Genomic DNA, 18870 nt, shown 5'->3' with positions numbered 1-18870 from the left:
TTTTTTTTTTTTTTTTTTTTTTTTTTTTTTTTGGTGGAGATGGGGTATCACTATGTTGCCCAGGCTGGTCTCAACTTCTGTGCTCAAACAATCCTCCTGTCTCAGACTCTTAAAGTGCTATAATTACAGGTGTGAACCACTGCGCAGGGCCTAAACTGATTTTTCTTGGACTACAAATACTTATTCACTCATTTATTTACCCAGATGTTATGTGGCAAGTGTTGTGTCAAGTGCTAGAGACATGACAATAAATAAATGTTGATTGCTGCCCTCCTGGAATTCACTACTTTATCTATCAGAGTAAACTATAAACCCTTCTCAACTTTGAAAAGAAAAGGTCAGTATAGATTGATTTAATACAGTTGTGCTGAAACTCCATCAGTTAGCTTTTAATCTTAGGCTCTTCACTCTTTAAATTACTTCTAATTTCTTACCCAAATCTTATTCTAACTTTTATCAAGGCTTCAATGAAGTTCTGACAATATTGATCCTATTATTTTTATCAATTTCTTTAAAACTCTTAAATATGTCTTTAACACTGACTACACATGATTGACTGATAGGTTCATTAACTTTTCCTAGTTCTGGGCATTTATTTTAAAATATCTGAAAGCATAATTTAAATTCAAAATTTTAAGAAGGACTTATTTTTTTACATAATAGTCTTGCAGTTAATATAGACATGAGATAAAACATGTAGAAAAGATATAACAGAGGGACAAAAATAATACTCATGGAAATGGACTGACCTGGATTTGAGTTCTTGGTTCTTTATTTGTTACATGTGCAACATTGGCCAACTTATCTCAGGTTCTCAGTCTCCATATCCTCAAGCATAAAATAGTAATAATATCTGCCTTGTAATGCTTTTAGAATGCTAAAATAAGATACTCCATATGTAGTTCATGGTATAGGCATGGAGGAAGGAATGCTCAGCAAGTAATAACTATTACTTCTAACCTTTAGGGATTAAAAGTTCACATTGTTATAAATTTGCTTTTTTCCCCATCTTCTTTCTAATGCAATTTCAGTAAATTAAAAGTTTGTGACCTTGCAGAATTAGAGCTTAAAGAAATTTCCTCCTGTATAGTTCTCTGCCCTTATGTTAATCTGATTTAAATATATTACTCATATATGAAAGCTGCTTCTTGAAAATTTTTTTCAATGAGTCTATTATAGGGTAATATAGTGAAATCATTTCTTAGCTTAGAATGTGAATTTAGACAAGCTGCCTTACTTAATTAGCTTCACATTCTTCATCTATATAATAACAGATTCACAAAGGCAAGAACCTCACCTGTCTTATTCCCCACTGTACCACTAGCACTAGAGAAGTGCCTAGCACAAAATACATAGCCAATAAAACTTCTTAAATGAATGAATTAGGCTATTGTGAGACAAATAAAATTACATATACATACCCGTATTATTTAATGTTTGGTATAATAGTATTTAAAAGGACTTAATTAATGGATCTATTTATCAACTGAATAGAACGATAATTTTTCTAATAAAAAAACTGAAGCACAGGGCACTCCCAAGAGAGTAAATTTGAGTGTGAGAGAGCTACAGGATACCTGAGCTAACTCTGTGTGTGTGGGATAAATTTTATGTCTTCATTCTTGTACTGCTGACTCTAGAACATCTTCTAAGTATGATTGGTCATTTGTTCATTTATTTTCTCATCTTATGAAGTTAATATTACCTATATGTCAAAAGTGACAAGTACTTACAAAATACTATGACTTATTCTCATTTATAAATAAGATAGATTCTAAATAAAATGCATCCTATACCATCTAATAGTCAACTGAAGATTAATCTATTGAGAATAAATAGGGTTTAACCTCTGGAAGGCAAAGATGGTTTTAATAGAAATCTATTACTTTAAAACATGGAATATAAAGATCAAGTACATCAAAAGGTATCATTCTAAAGCATGTTTGATGAAATTTAATACTCATCCTTGACAAAAACTTTTAGAAAATTTGAAATAGAAGGATACATATTAACATTGTAAAGAATTACTATCCAAACTAATCATCTCTATCATATTTTATGTTGAAGGACTAAAAGAATCCCCATTAAAGTCAGAAAAAAATAAGGATAGTTGCCATATCTATTATTCTTTAATATTGAATGATATTTCTGATTACTGAAATAAGAAAAAACATAGAATAAGACAATACAAGGAGAAAATTAGATTGCTGTTTTTTTACCAAAAGCTCAAGAGATGAGCCAAATATAAGAAAAGTATAAAAATAAATTTCTTCCTTAATTAATTCAACAAATAGAAAATATAATTTTAAATATTCAATTCATATTAGCAGAATAACTCTAATGTAGCCAGGATATAGATAAAGGAAATTATAAAATCTTACTAAGTCATGTCAAAGTTCTTTTGAATTAATGGCAAAATAGTCAATATTTCTGTATATTAAATGAAAAAATGAAAAAAATGAAAATTTTTCATATTTAATACAATTTATTGATGGCCAAATAATCAGTGATTAGAACTAATAAAAGGATTTTAATGTTTGCTTGAGGTCATAAATGGATGAGAAGAGCGACGTTATTTGGTAAACAGTGAATGAGATATTACCTCTATTTTCCTGGGATTTAATTACTGGGTGATTAGCCCTATTATATATTAATAACATTACAAATCTGTAATAATTAAAATGGTATACTACTGGTGAAAGAACTGACTTACAGACCAACACAATAGAATGACTATATATATATACATATATATATGTGGTAATGTCATTTATGACGAAGTAAGTTCAAAGAGGAAATTAGCAGATGATTCAAAACATAATGTTCAGAAAAGTGATGAGTTTCTAAAAATCAAGTTAGATTAGTATAAAAAAGTAGTTTAGAGCACAGATTTAGAGATTGCTGGGGTTCAGACCCCAACTCTATCATTCACTAGTTGTATAACCTTGGATACATAACTTGGTCTCTCTGAACTTTAGTTTCCTCATACATAAAATGGAGACAGTGATAGTTATTATCTCTGCAGGTGCTTATGAGGATTAAAAAGGAGATAATTCATAGAGAGAATTTAGTATATTGCTTGACAAAGTCTTCACTCAATAAATGTTACTAATGATTTTTATCATCAAACACCAGCTTAATTACAGATGTATTGACAGGCTAAAGTAAAAATAAAATTGTGGAAATTTCATCCTTAACTGATCTTGGTTTTGCAGGGCATTTTAATCATAAATGCAATAGAAAAATTTGCAAAGAAAAAATAAATACATTTGACTGCATAAGAACTTTAAAAACAAATGTTTAACATATGGAAAATGGAAAAGTCACAGATATGACAAATTATACTTAAATTCTAAAGAACTCTTTATAGATTCATATAAAAATTACCAACATCTTATACCATTTACAAAAATTAAAATAAATTATTAAAATACTCTAAATCAATATTAAAAACAATACAAGCAAAAATGTCAATGGCTATTGATTTTAAACTATCAATGTGGCAAAGATTAGGAAAACAACATGGCAATAATCCAGGTGATAGGACTGAGGGATGATGATTACTTCAGGATACTGCTGGACAGGATATACATAACTATAATGTTTTGGAAGGAAATCTGGCAAAATTTAACAGAAATCTCAAAAAATATTTTCAGCATTTTAATCATTAATTCTATTTCTAGGAATAATAATCAGAAAAACAAATATTTTTGTATACTTATTTTATCACAATATTGTTTATAATAATTGGCACACTCATGAGATGGAATATCATTCAGCCAAGAGAAATCATGTCTATGAAACATGTTGAATAGTGGTAAAATTTCTCACAATAATGGATAAAATATTATGAAAATTATAATCAGTAGCTATGCCAGTCTCTACAATTACCACATCTGCATCTGCACCTGTATACACAAAATAATACTAATTTTCTATCATTTAGATAGATAACAGGATGACAGGTGAATTTTATTTTTATGTTGTATATATTCAGAAATTCCACAATAAAGCAGCACTGGTACCATTAGGAAAAATAAGCAAATATTAAAATATTGGCTGCATTCTATTTATCTCTCAAGTTTTTTAAAGATAACACTTCACATGTAATGCAACAACTTTCACTTATGAAATTTATTGTATTTAATCAATTTGGCATGAATTTAATTATAAATTTAACCTTTGGGAAATTAATACTAGGCTTTCTCTTTCGTTTGTTGGAAAAACATGGGAGCAGAGAGCAAAGCTGAGGTTATGAAATTGCTCTCAGGAACAGCGGGAAACATCATTTGAGTTCGTACTCTGTTTAATGTTCAGTGCCCTTTCACAAGGAACTAAGAAAAATATGAGTCTTGGCATATGTTATTTTCTGCATGAAAGCTTACTAAAATTCCTGGTGTATTTCAATTGCAGAAGTAATAGGCAATCGCATTTTATTGTCTCTGCCATATAGTTTGGTATTTGATTATATTTAGTTTAGCTCTTTATAATATACTATCTTTGTAATTTCTCCCTCTATGAACTCTCAAAGCATTTTTTCATTTTTACTCAATTTTAGCACATTTTATTCCATTTATCAAGTTTTCATTCCATTGAACAAGTTTTATTTTGTAGTATATTCTATCTCTTTAACAGACTATAAACTCCTTGAAGTCAAGGAGTATATCTTATTTATTTCTATACCTTCTGTACCTAACCCAGAATTTCTTGCACATGGAGGTAATATTCATCTCATGAATAAAGATAAATTAACTATTTGCTATATTATCTTCTATTTATTTCAGATTATATGTTATTTCTTCTCAACAAGATTGGAAGCTCTAGAAGGGCAAAGCCTAGGGTACCATATATAATTTTGCACCTAACACCTGATAAGAAACTAAGAATTATTGTCCACTTAGTTAAATTGTTTAACCTGTTATTTTGCAAACTAAGTTTTAATAAAATTATCCGAATATGCTTTATTAGCACAAATCTTGGTTAACCTTAAAACAAGGATTAATTTTTAAATGTTACTTTTGCTTATAATACGTGGCTGTCGCTTAAAGTCACATTATTCCTACTTATTACTTGCAAATATTTGATGAGCACCTAGTGTACCAGGCATTCTTGTAGCTAATGAGCAAAAAAGGGCAATGATGTCTGTTTTCATGAAGTTTGCATTCTAATGAGGGTCGAAAGAGAGAAAATGAAGTAAATAAGGGAAGTATGATGGATTAGTGCAATGTTAATACACACACACACACGCACACACGCACACACACACACACACACACACACACACACACAGAGAGAGAGAATAAAGCCAAAAGAACAGATTTATTGGGGGAAAAAGTGTCACATTAGTAAAAATGTGAAGCAGGTGAAGGAGTGACCATAAGTATATTTGGCAAAGAGAATTCTAGGACAAGGTTAGAACAAGACATGAGACCTGAAGAGAGTACCTGTGATGCACTTAAAGAACAGGGACAAAAGCAGAGACCAATTAGGAGATCCATACTATTAGCATACAGTTAGGTCCTGATTTCACGAAGTTGTGATAAGTATGTACTTTCTGTAAGGCACAACACTTTGCATACATCAAATAATTAATAAGAGTTATTTGTCACCATTATGGAAATTATATGACATAGGATCCTAGGACATTGCCAGAAAAAAGCAGCACAAGTCCTTTTTAGGGTAGAAATGAGGGTATTCTTCCACCATGTCTGGGCCAAACCTACCTGATCCTAACTCATTATTTCCTTGCCTAGCTACTGGTCATGATTCTTACTTCTGGCGGATAACTGCTTATTCATAATTTTAAACAAGTTTTTTTTTTTTTTTTAATTTGGTCTATGATGCTTCAGTGAATGAGCTGGAGAAGTTTGAGTTGCCCTATCATTTTGGCCAAGATCAAAATGCCTGGATGTATTTGGCATCAGATTGGTCACCAGGCGTTTCATGCAAAACTACATGCAGGCCCTCCTGCTTAGAACCCAGTGTTCCATACTCTCTTGGCAAGGGTTATGCTCATTCTCATAGACATTAGGTGTTACAGACAGTCTCAGTGTGAGCCAAGTTTCCTTAATGGATGTGCTGGAAAGAGCTCAGTATTGCAAAGTCAAGAATGTAATTTGAGCTGTGCCGAAAGGAAACAAATCGATCATTTCGGCCAAGATTTGTGAATCTGAGGCTGCCCTTCCCCATCAGAGAAGACTTTCCTACATGATGCAGTTGAATTCCCAAATGTTCCTGGATGTGGATTCCTACTTTATATTTGCTGTTAAGCCCTTGGCTGTATTTTCAAGTAGTGGTTATGCACTTTTAAATGCTCAACGAAAAGTATGATGATATTGTAGTATGTGTCGTTGCACGCATGATCCTTAGTGATATTTTCTTTCCCATTTTTCAAGTGGAAAAACCCCTCTAATTTTCTTTTATTTGGGCAAAGAAAGGAAGTACAAAGCATTCCCAAGATCCTGAGAGTAGTTTGCCTGCCAAAGATCGCTGAGATTAATAGACTTCGAAAACTTTGTTTCCTAAGCAAGCAGCAGAAAATAGAGGAGAAAATCAATTTCTGAAATCAAAATTAAGTACCATGGTTAAGTCTGCTTCTACACTAAAACCAAAAGAAATAAAATGGAAAATAAAAATAGAATTGTGTTTTCTTAAATTCTTTATTGATGTACTTGCAATGCAGGCCAGACAGAAGCATATACCCAAAATACATTGTTAATACTTGCACTATTACTAAATGTTAAATGATGTCAGAAGTGGACAGGTGTGAAATTGCATTAGGAACATTGCTGTAGGTGAAAGAGAAGAGAAGTTAGGTAGAGATAGAATAAAAAAGGGAAAGGGAAGTTTTAACTAAATTGTCCTTGTTTCTGCTTATTTTCTTCATTTTTTTCTTTTTGTGAAGTCATTTTGTATTTGTAAATTATCTTTCTTTTAAGAAAATCAAATGGTTTCAGTTTTAGATGAGATGACCGTATATTTTTGTTTCAATGGCTTTATTGAGGTATAATTGACATACAATTATACATATTTAAAGTGTGCAATTTGATAGATTTTGACATATATCTACACCTGTAAAATAATCACCACAATCATGAACACATCCATCATCCCCTAAAGTTTCCTTGTGCTTTCGTATGAAATCGCTTCTCTCACCCTGTCCCTCACTAGTCAACCACTAATAAGCTCTCTGTCACTATAGATTTATTTGCATATTCAAGCATTTCATATAAATTGAATCATACAGTATGCGAGCATGTGGGGGATTTTTTTTTTTTTTTTTTTTGGTTTGGCTACTTTACTCAGCAAGATTATTTGAAGATTCATGCATGCTTTTGCTCATATCAATAGTACATTTCTTCTGATTACTGCTAGTATTTCGTTTTATCAATATAGCACAATTTGTTTATTCTTCTGTTGATAGACATTTGGGATATTTTTTCAGTTTGGGGCTATTACAAATAAAGCTATTATGAGATTTGTGAACAATCTTTGAATGAATTTATACTTTCATTTCTCTTGGGTAAATGCTTAGGAGTAAGCTTGATAGGTCATATATTAGGCATATGTTTAGCTTTTTAAGAAACTCCCAAACATTTTTGAAGTGGTTGCACTATTTGCATTCCCAAAGTGATAGTTTCATTCTACATTTACATTTTTTTTAATCTCACAAGCTGTACTATCCTGAATTCAGTGAATTGTCAGACTATATCTGTTTCTTCTAGGTAGATAACCATCTCTTCCATAAGAATGGTTCCTAATTCGTGCCTTCCTCTTCTTCCTTCCCTTGTGCCTTATCATTTTTCACTGAAGTTTTGGCTCTGCTATTCTTATGCTAATTATCTAATAATCCTTAAGTAGTATTTTTATAAGACTGTGCAGGTGGAACACTGGATAAAAGTACCCTAACCCAGACCGGGCTCGCTGGCTCAGCCTGTAATCCCAGCACTTTGAAAGGCGAGACGATTGGATTGCCTGAGCAATCTGGGCATCTTGGTGAGACCTCATCTCTACAATTAAAAAAATAAAATAGCCGGGCGTAGTAGCACATGCCTGTAGTCTGGCTACTTGGAAGGCTGAGGCAGAAGGATTGCCAGAACCCAATGAGTCGACATTGGGGTGGCCATGAGCATGCCACTGCACTCCAGCCTGGGCGATGGAGTGAGTGAAAATCCAACTCAAGAAAAAAAGAGAAAAGTACCCTAACCCAGTCCCCCTGAATTATTTTTCCCAAGGCATCCTTGGGTAGAAGTATCTTCTTATATGATCTAGCTTACCATAAATAAAACCTTTCTTTGACTTCAACTCCTCTGAGACAGAATAGAAGCTCACAAGTCTTCACAAAACATCAAGAAAGACAACAAGGGAAAATAATGCAGAGAAAATAACAGCAGACTTCTGATTTTCAGCATAGCTAGCACACTTACAGAGAGGACATGCCCTGCCCAAGAAAAAAGGACAGATCATACAACAGGCATCCTATCCCCACCTTGGAGCTAAGTGCAGAGATTCAGAGTCAGACTTCAGTTTGCATTCAGACTGTGCCATGGTTAGTTGAGTGACTTCCAGCAGGGTAACTAATTTCTCTGAGTCTACTTATGTATAGACTCAGGACAAAAATAGGGGCATCTTCATAGAACTATTGGAAAATTAAATAAGGTAAATAGTTAAGTATTTGGCTCATAATGAAAACTAGATAAATGTTAGATTTGATGAGCATCTTAACCACATACACCACAGTCTCAACAATATAAACCTGAACTACCTGTATGTACCTTGAATCCAATATACTTTTGAATCCTACTGGTCATTCTGCCATCTTTTCTCCAGTTCTCACCTTTTTTTCAGCCTTACGACCTTTTCTAACCAGCTTGAATGCTATGAAAATTCATTATAACGCCTTCCATTGCATGGACCCTTAAATTTCTTGTCCTTTTTTTCACTTTATTCATTGCTTTCACAAAATTTACAGTTTAGTAAGGAAACCATACATTAAATAGATAATGAAAAATGTTGAGGTGCTCAAGAACTTGCTCTTTGAGCTTTTCTCTACCTCAGCCAGTGATCAAGGCTTTAAGTATCATTTACATGATGATATCTTCAAACTCTAGAGTGTATATCCAGCAGCTTACTTGATGACTTCACTCACATGTCTAATATTCAAAGCCTAACTTCTTTTTAAAATTTATTTTAATTATTTTTATAGATAGATAATAGATGTTATGTTTTCAGGATACATGTGATAACTCTGTCTCATAGACTATATTCCATGTAACCATGCAATCTGTTAAGTCTATCTTCAATATATATCCAGAACCCAACCACCGGTTTGTTTTTTTTTTAATTTTCAAGTAGATTAATTTAGTCCAAGTTACATTATTTTTTAACTTGATGAATGCTATAGTTCTTCACTGTTTTCTCTGCTCCCTACCTTAACCCACTACAGTCAAAATGTTCATGACAGCAGCAGGAGTAATTCTATTAAAACATTAGTCATGTCTTGTTACTACTCTGAAACTGCTTCTTATCTCATTTATAGCAAAAGTCAAAGGGCCCACGATAGCTTATTAGGCCCAAAAGGTCTGCTGCTGTCCACACTACGTCCTTCATTCATCTCTCTACCAGTCTGACTTTATTTGCACCATCTGCTTCCTCATTCTGCTTCAGCCACATTGGCCTCCTTGCTGTCTTCAAATAAGCTAACCACAGCCCTGTCTTAAGGCCTTCACATAGAATGTTCTTTCCCCAGATATCTTTCTGGCTTACTCTCACTTCCTTAAGATCTTTACACAAAAGTTACTTTTTCAGTGAGGCTTACATTAATCAACTTTTAGAAAAAGAAAGAAAAAGAAAAGAAAGAAAGAAAGAAAGAAAGAAAGAATGAAAGAATGAAAGAAAGAAAGAAAGAAAGAAAGAAAGAAAGAAAGAAAGAAAGAAAGAAAGAAAGAAAGAAAGAAACCATTCCCAACAACTTTTACTCCATTTCTGTTTTGTTTTCATCTTTATCATGTATCACTATGTAATAGACTATGTTGTTCTGTTGATCTTTTTTACTATCTCTTGGCTACACTGCAATGTAAGCTCTATAAGGTTAGGTTTGCTGTCTGTTTAGTTCATTGTTATGTACTCATTGCCTATAAACAGACTGGTGCATGGTAACACTCAAAAAAGTATTTGTTGCACAGGTGAATGAGTGGAGGAGGGATTATTTCATCACATTTTTATTAAACATGTATCATTCTGACTTTTCCAGAGATATTATAAATTATAAATATACCTGAAAATCCATATACCATTGAGCCCTTTGGTTTTACACATGGATCTCTTGAAGCACAGGTTAAACCCTCTAGAGCAAACTGAAATAGAAAATATCAAATAATTGACAATAACACATCCCTATTTTAAATGCAAAAAATCCAATTATCTGCTTTAGAAGAGCTTAGAAAGAAAATTTAAAAGTTTCACATAGAAACTATTGACTATGAGGAAAAATTAGGCTATAAAGTACTGGCCAAATTTTATAGATTCTATCCCCAAAAGTATTTCTTCTTTCATTCATGACTTAAATATTTTTGGAGGATGTATTATGCATCAGGCATTTTATTGGGCAAAGATGATACGATGATGAAAAAACAGGTCTAGCTCCCGCTTTCATGGAATTTCCCACAAGGAAAGTAAAGAAAAACATATATATAAAATAGGTGATTGTCAACATGACAAACATTGTGAAAAGAATGTATTGTGCTAATGGGGTGGGTTAGGGATCCAAACCTAGTTTAGGATGTCAAGAATGAATGTTTCTGATATTGTTCCTTGTTTTTATTTTAATCACCACTACTCTACTTAAGACCCTCATTATCTCTACCAACTCTATCATTCTCCCTAATTTATTGTCTTTGTCTAATTACAGGATGGATATAATCCTTTATGCCTAATTTCCCACTATTCCTCAAACACATGTCATGTTGCCCAACCTTTGTCCTTTTGCTGACACTGTTTCTTCTGGCAAAATAAAACAACACAAACAAACAAACAAAAACCTTTTGTTCTGATGTTGTTTCTAAAGCCAACTCAATTTCCCTCTTTTACAGTAAACCTGTTTTTACCACTCCAACTCATGGGCTAATGTTCTCTAAACTCACAACTCTTGCTCCCTTTTCATTTTTTATCATGAGCCACCACATGACATTTCTTGTACAGTTACATTATGTCTTACAGATAAGAACATTGAGAGCCAGGCAAGTTTTGAAAATCTAGAAGAAAGTGAAGGGCAAACCAGGATTCCAGGCTTAATTCTTCTAGGCAAATGACTTTGAATAAGTTACTTAATTTCTCTGGAATTTAGTTTCCTCAGTCTGTGAAAGGAAGATGATATTATCTGACTCAGGAAATTTTTTGTGAGGATTAAACGAGATGAGAGTATTTCTTAAAATATGGTATGCTTTATACAGCATATGGCAAACAGATTTATACTTCAATTTTAATGTAAATTATAAAAATTTTAACTAGAATATAAGCCATCAAATACTTTGCAATTTTATATTTAAAAGTACTTCTGTTTTATTTTACTTTTTATGTTATTAATATTATTCTATTTTATTGTATTATTTATGTTATTTATTATTTATAAAAAGTGATTCTTGTTTTTGTTTATTCTGATAGCAACAAGTTCCCTTTTAAAATAAATTCATTTAAATAAAAAGTAAGCCAAATTTAATTTTAAAATAGCCTAAGTAAACAAAAACAAAGGTAGTATATACGTATGTCAAAAGTGGATGATGCTAGATAAATACCAAGATAATGCATATTAGACATTTTAGTGGGCAAGATCATCTGTGCATCTTAAAGGTAAGATACTTTAATTTCATGTAAAGACGCTTAATGTAAAGCAGCTATCACACAGAATGAAACTAGCAAATCAGTCTTCTTTCCTTTTCTTTTGAGTCAGTCATGAAGGATACAACATAATGATGCTATTACACATTTTAAAACTGTATATATTATTTAAGCTGGAGAGAGATTGCAATTAATATCAGGAATATTTCGGCAACACTATCTGTAATTGGCATTGCACTAAATATTTCAGCAGCTGTTGTTTCTATTTTATGGAAGTGGCAGGAAGAAAAATAGAATGGTTTGAATGTTTTCATTAGTGAGTCTCATTTTTAAGGAAACAAAAAAGCAGTTTATTTATTTTGCATGAATTGGTTTTATTAAATTTTGCAAAAGATCACCTCTACCTATGAAAGGGCAGGAATTGCAAAGTTTTTCACTTTTCCAGTTTGATAGCTTGTAGACCATGTATCAACAAGTGTCAGTTGTTTTTTTTTTTAAGTACATTGGACCCTCATTATAACAACCTGAGTTATCTCTTATAGTATGAAGATGAGTATGAGGTAAAAATGCAAGTAGACAGTAATAATAAATGCTCAATATGCATCTATATAGTGATATGCTCATTCATTTGTTTTTTTATTCAGTAAATAACTACGAAATTATTCAAAAAATATTTATTGAGTACTCCCATACTCAATAAATCTCAATAAATAAATCTACATAGTAGTCTTCTTTCCTTTTCTTTTGAGTCAGTCATGAAGGATACAACATGTAGATTTATGAGGACAAAAAAGTTAAATAAGGTATGGTACTTTTCTTGAATGGTTCATAAGCGTTTAGTGGGAAGCATAAGTTCAAAGTAATCACCAATAAATGTAATAACTAAATCCAAGTTATATTCAAAGTGCAATAGGGGACATGGACGACAGTGACTGGCTCTGTCTGGAAGTTATTAGGAAAGGTTTCCTAGAAATTTCTTGAACCAAGTCTCCAAAAATGTATAAAGATTTATTATGAGCAGAAAGCAAGGTGGATAAGACTGCAGGCAGCAGAAGTAGCATATATGAAGATATAAATGTATAAAGCATCTCAGCAAAGCAAAGAATAATTTTGTGTAGACCCAAAGGGGTGGTTTGCAAGACTGTAGCTTTATCAAAAATGGCCACTAGATTTGAGATCATCCTTACGGATTAATTATTGGGTCATAATTGTCATGGACTAATAGATTATTTGAGCTCCAGAGGAATTTGGAAATTGGTTATATAGTCCAACACCCAGGAGATGACAACTGGTAGAAATTAAACTAAAACTAAGAATATTGTTTCCCAAACTAGCACCCATTTCCATTAATTATGAAAATAATTCTATTGTTGAGGTCACTAGAATACTAGATTGCTTAACTGAATTACAATTCATAGGAACCTTTTCATTTCAAAAGGCTCAATAGTTAGATGAATGGTGTTTAAATGTCTGTATTTATTGCACACTTTAAGGAGGCATATATGTTTGAAGAGATATAATTGTATTTTTAGCTACTAAGTTATTCAACTACTCATTTTTAGCACTGTGTACCTGTTTCAAAAACAAAAACAAAAACAAAAAACCTACTATGGTCTTTTGTGCTCGCAAGTCAAAGTTCTTATCTGTCCCATTAGATACCCATTCTTGGTTGGCTGCTGGTATCCTGTTCTTCCACCTCTGCTCCTCATCTAAACTGACTCAGCTCTACATTCCTTTTGATAGTCATTGCCATATCAGTCTATATACTCAATTGCAGCAAAATTTAATTTTAAGGTCATGGGCATATTGACTCAGAACTACTATATAACTTCAGGATCCATTTGAATTTTTTACTTATGAAAGATCTGTAAAATGAAGAGGGGCTCTGCAAAGACTAAAAAAAAATCTATTCAGAAAGCTCAAGAAAATATTTATTTAGCTTAGGAAATACACACTTGGGAAACTGAAAGACTTTAAATTTATAAAAGATTTTTACAAGAGTGTGGAAACTGATTTGTATTCTTCACTAATAACATTAAAAAGGGAAAAGATTTAAGAAGAAAGAAAATAGGCATTCCTGACTAGGAGGATGATTACATACAAATATAAAGTGAGTTTTTAAAAATCATTATTTTCTGTTCCATAATAGTAAGCACACATTGTCTGTGTAGACAGTTGTGGTTTTGATCTTTCTTAAAGATTAGACGGTGGATAAAAATAAAAGCTGTATTTTTATTGTATCCATGCTGTGTGCCAGGAACTACTCCAAATAGTTTATATGTATTATCTCATTTGCTCCTTATTATCAACACAATGGCAATAGTTTCTATTATTACCCCCATGTTGTAGAGGTGGCATTAACGTGTCCAAGGTTACAAATGTGGTGGTGGTAGTCTATCTCACAGCTAAGTTTATGTAGTTAATTGTTATACTATGGGGACTTTTGAATAGCATTTTAATTAAGTGACTTCTTTGAATCATTTGTATGAAACATTTGATGATAAATCTCATAATATTGTGGCCACACATACTTATCAAACACTAAAGCCTCATGTGCAGGCCAGTTAAGTCCTCTGGTTTGACTATGGATTTATTTAGAGTCATGTTACTTTGTGTTTGTGCTCAGAGTAGTAAGTTCCTGAACTGACTATTGTGTCTGAGGGTATATGGGACTCAATAAAGGTGCTTAGGGTGAGAGTATAGGGTTTTGATGGCCATGCACGGCAGGACGCTTGACCTTAGGATCAATAAAGGAAGAGAAATTAAACTGAGATCCCTGCATAAAATAGAAAATTTAAAAGGTTTCCAATTAATGAAAGGACTTCCAAAAACTTTATTCACCAGTCCAGGGAAGCAACAAGGAAGTGCCTTTCTACTATGGGTGAAAAACGAAAAAAAAAAGTAAATTTAAATCCTTTTGTGTGGGGACAGTAGCTACAAGACAAAAATTGATATGAAACTGCTCCTTGACTAGTGAAATCTCTAGGCAACTAGCAGAGGCATGTGAAAAAAATTATTCTGTAGCAACAGTTGCACAACTAAAGGTCCCAGGGACTCCCACAGAAACGACAATCTTGCTAATGAAGATCTCAGAATAAAAATGCACAATGAAGCACAGAAACTACCCACTATGAGTAGATTAGATCTCTATGATAATTAGAGAATAAAAGTATTAGACAAAGACTACAAAGTATGTTTTAAATTAAAATATGATAGAGAAAGGAATTAAAATAATAATAATAGAACAGAGCACCATGATAAAAAACTAAGTGAATTTAGAAAAGAAATATATAGAATGTTTAAAAATAAAAATATATTTATATATAAAATTCATTAAAAATAACCAATCTGTAGATAGATAAAAACAATATATTAAAACATAAGAGCCAGGTGCCGTGGTCCAAGCCTGTAATACCAGCACTTTGGGAGGCCAAGGCGAGAGGATTGACTGAGAACAGGGGTTCAAGACCAGCCTGGGCAACTTGGCGAGACCTCATCTCTACAATAAATAATAATAAAAAAAAATTAGCTGGGCATGGTAGTGCGTGACTGTAGTTCCAGCTACTTGGAAGACTGAGGCGGAAGGATCACGAGCCCAGCAGCCGAAGGCTGTGATGGCCGTGAGTATGCCACTGCACTCCAGCCTGTGCAACAGAGTAAGACTCCAACTCTAAACAAACAAACATAAGATGAAATAGAAATTAGAAAATAATAATTCAGCGCAGAGAAGCATGAAGAAGAAAAATATGAGATATATGAAGCAACAGGATGGATAGAATAAAATGGTCCAGAAACAACACAATAACAGGATTTTAGAAGGAAAGAATAATTGCAATGAAGGAGAAGAACTATTAAAAGAGTTAACGCTTGAGACTTTTAAAATAATTAACCAGATTAAAGAACCATGATGAGTTCTAAAACTTTTTTTTCATACTTGTCTGCAACTGGTTGTCTCTTTGGTGCAGAAATATATCTATCTACAACTAGGCCAGTTTGTACAGATTGACTTTGATATTCATGTAAATTTGTAGTTATTATTTTTTCCTATTGTCCATAGAGATAAAACAGACAGGCAGATTTAGCTACTCCTTTGGTTTTTTAAAATATAGATTGGCACTAACTATTGCACTTTTTCCAGCTAACATGTATGGCTGAGCTTATATCATATAAAACTTAAAATCAGTAATTTTGCCCTGAGCTCAGACATTATCTTTCACACATCTGTAACAGTGCCATTCTGCACTTAAATTCATTTCTTTATACATCTGTGTCCCCATACTACAGAGGGCTCCTTCAGACAAAGAATTGTGTTTTATTCATTTAGCAGTCCCTAGTGTTTGATAGCAGTAAACGCTCAATACACTTTTGTGAAAAGCATTGCTTACCTTTTTAACCACACAAGAATAATGTGAATATGTTCTCATGTAAATGAGTCACATGATACATATGCACATAGAGCAAGTGCAACTCTTTTACTCATCCCCTCTTTACTACTGTGTACAGAGGTAATAAATATCAAGATGGTAAATATTATGTTGATATTCTTTTATTCATAAATTATATGTAAGTAATATTCTATATTTGCTGTCTGATAATTTACTGACATCAAACGTTTGCCAAAGGAGTATTAAATATGCATATCAAATATACAAATAAACCAACAAAAATCCTAACAGGATGATTAATTTTCACGTTAACTTATTTATGTCTCAATATGTATTTTCTTTGGTCTATATTCAATACCAAACCTGAATAGCTTTTCAAGCTACCAGATATTAGTTTCCAGGGTTTAACTTTTACTCTGTTTTTTAAATAATTATTAAATACTTAGATAATTTTTAAAATAAAATCATTCCTGTGCTAGGCAGAAAGTATAGTTGCGTAATACTTAATGACTTGATTTAAACATTACATTTACCTTGAGAATTGAGAAGAGGCTCACATAGTGTGTGTGTTGAAGCATGAACCCAAAGCTGCTTAAAAGGATTAATGTTGCATCTCAAACTCAGCAGCACTGGTAGGTGCCTGTCATATCAGAAGTTTTAAAAATAAAATTACAACGGTAAAGGTCTGTCCAGGTATTAATCATATACAGAGAGAAAGTGTCTGAAAAATATGCTTTACTTACACAGCAAAGCTGCAAAAGTTATTTATCTCAATCAGCAGAGCAATGGTTAGAGACTATTAGGTTAACTGTGGGTAGCTGCCACCTCCCTTGCTGCAGGCACATCTGCCCACGGAGAGACCAGGGAAGGTGTTTGTGTAAAAATATGACAAGGACTTCACTCAATGAACATTTTTCTAACAACTTCATTAAATTAAAATCTTCTCAACAACTCTTACAACTGAGAATTTATGGCTTTTTGTCTATTGTCTTTCCAGGCCTTTCCAGTTTGTGGATTTTCCTACTTTGTCATAGACATGTTTGACAAATATATTGTGAATATCTACATCTTACTAAGCATCTGCATAATAAAAGCATTAGTTCTAACCACACTGTCTTTCTACCTCCAACTGCCTATTTAGGGAATAATAGTTATTATTGTTAGATTTTAAGCTACATCTTGACTGGTAGGCCCAATTTCTTTTCTAAAGAATTTCATCCAGGAAAAGTTTACAAAGCCTCTCTGTGGGCAGGTGTGTGGAGAAGGTCATTAAAGATTCAACAAAACCAATAAATAATATCAAAGATCTCTCCATACTCCAGTTTTAGTGATTTAGGAAGTCTTAACTTATGAAGAGAATGCAAATATTATTTAAAGAGATCAAAAATTAAGATCTGTCAGTCCCATCACAGGACATTAACATTCTTTGATTCCCTCTCTGATATAAGTGGTTTGGAAGTTCAGTATTTTTTTAATCTCACCTCTTTATTGTCTGTTTCCATCTTAAAATGTAAAATACAGGCCAGATACGGTGGCTCAAGCCTGTGATTCCAGCACTTTGGGAGGCAGAGGTGGGGGGATTGTCTGAGCCCACACATTCGAGAAAAGCCTGGGCAACTTGGCGAGACCTCATCTCTACAAGAAATAAAAAAAAATTTACCTGGCGTGATAGCACACGCCTGTAGTTCCAGCTACTTGGAAGTCTGAGGCAGAAGGATTGCCTGAGCCCAGCAGTTCGACGTTGGGGTGGCCGTGAGCATCCCACTACACTCCAGCCTGGGTGATGGAGTGACATGCCAATTCAAAAAAAAAAAAAAACATGTTAAAAACAAAATTTACTGATTTAAAGAGGATTGCTTCCCAACATTGTTTTATATACTTTTGTCTTTGAATACTCCTTTAACCAAAACAGGACTTGGACCAACTTGCTTGCAGAAATAATAAGTACCTTTAGCATCACAGCAATATTAGGGTAAGCACTGGTCCTGCTGTGCAGCTCTTTGAAAACCAAGCAGGAGTTATCATATATTTATTTTGTTGGATTTCTGTGGCACTTTTCCTCCTAAGAGTACAGGGTGTAACGTGGAGAACTTCACACAGGGGTTGTCTAAGAGTGTCAAAAGAAAGCAGTGCTTGTAGGAAGTGAGAACACAGAGCAAAATAAATAGCTAATGGCAAAATCAAGTCCTAAGTGGCAGCCAGGCATGCCAAAGGAGGTAGAAGGGGAACTGGAGTTCCCCAAGGGTGCCACTGTTGGCTTTTCAGAATTCTGAATCTTTTCACCACAGCCTGTGTCCCTGGTGAACACTAGAGATTGCTGTTCAGTACTCATATGGAGGTCCACAGTCAGGATCATAGAGTCATGGGGCAGAAAGGGGCCCTTAAAATTATCTGCCCAATTATTTTAATTTACTGATGAGGCAAATCGAGCCCAGAGAGAAGAAAGAAACAACTTAGAAACAAAGTCAGGATCAGAAACCAGATTATTCATTCCTTCAATAAACATAGATTAAATGCATTATACTAAGCGCTGTCCTAGGCACAAGGGTTACCTTAGTGAGTAACATGGGCGTGAGTAATGTCTATTTCACATTGTCTGAGTCTACCTCCAATTGCCTCTAAGTCTATCAAATATATTTTATAAAATGGT

This window comes from Carlito syrichta, unplaced genomic scaffold (assembly GCF_000164805.1).
Source record: "Carlito syrichta isolate Samal-C Ts95f unplaced genomic scaffold, Tarsius_syrichta-2.0.1 Scaffold302536, whole genome shotgun sequence".
Lineage (NCBI taxonomy): Eukaryota > Metazoa > Chordata > Mammalia > Primates > Tarsiidae > Carlito > Carlito syrichta.
This window is presented reverse-complemented; position numbering follows the sequence as displayed.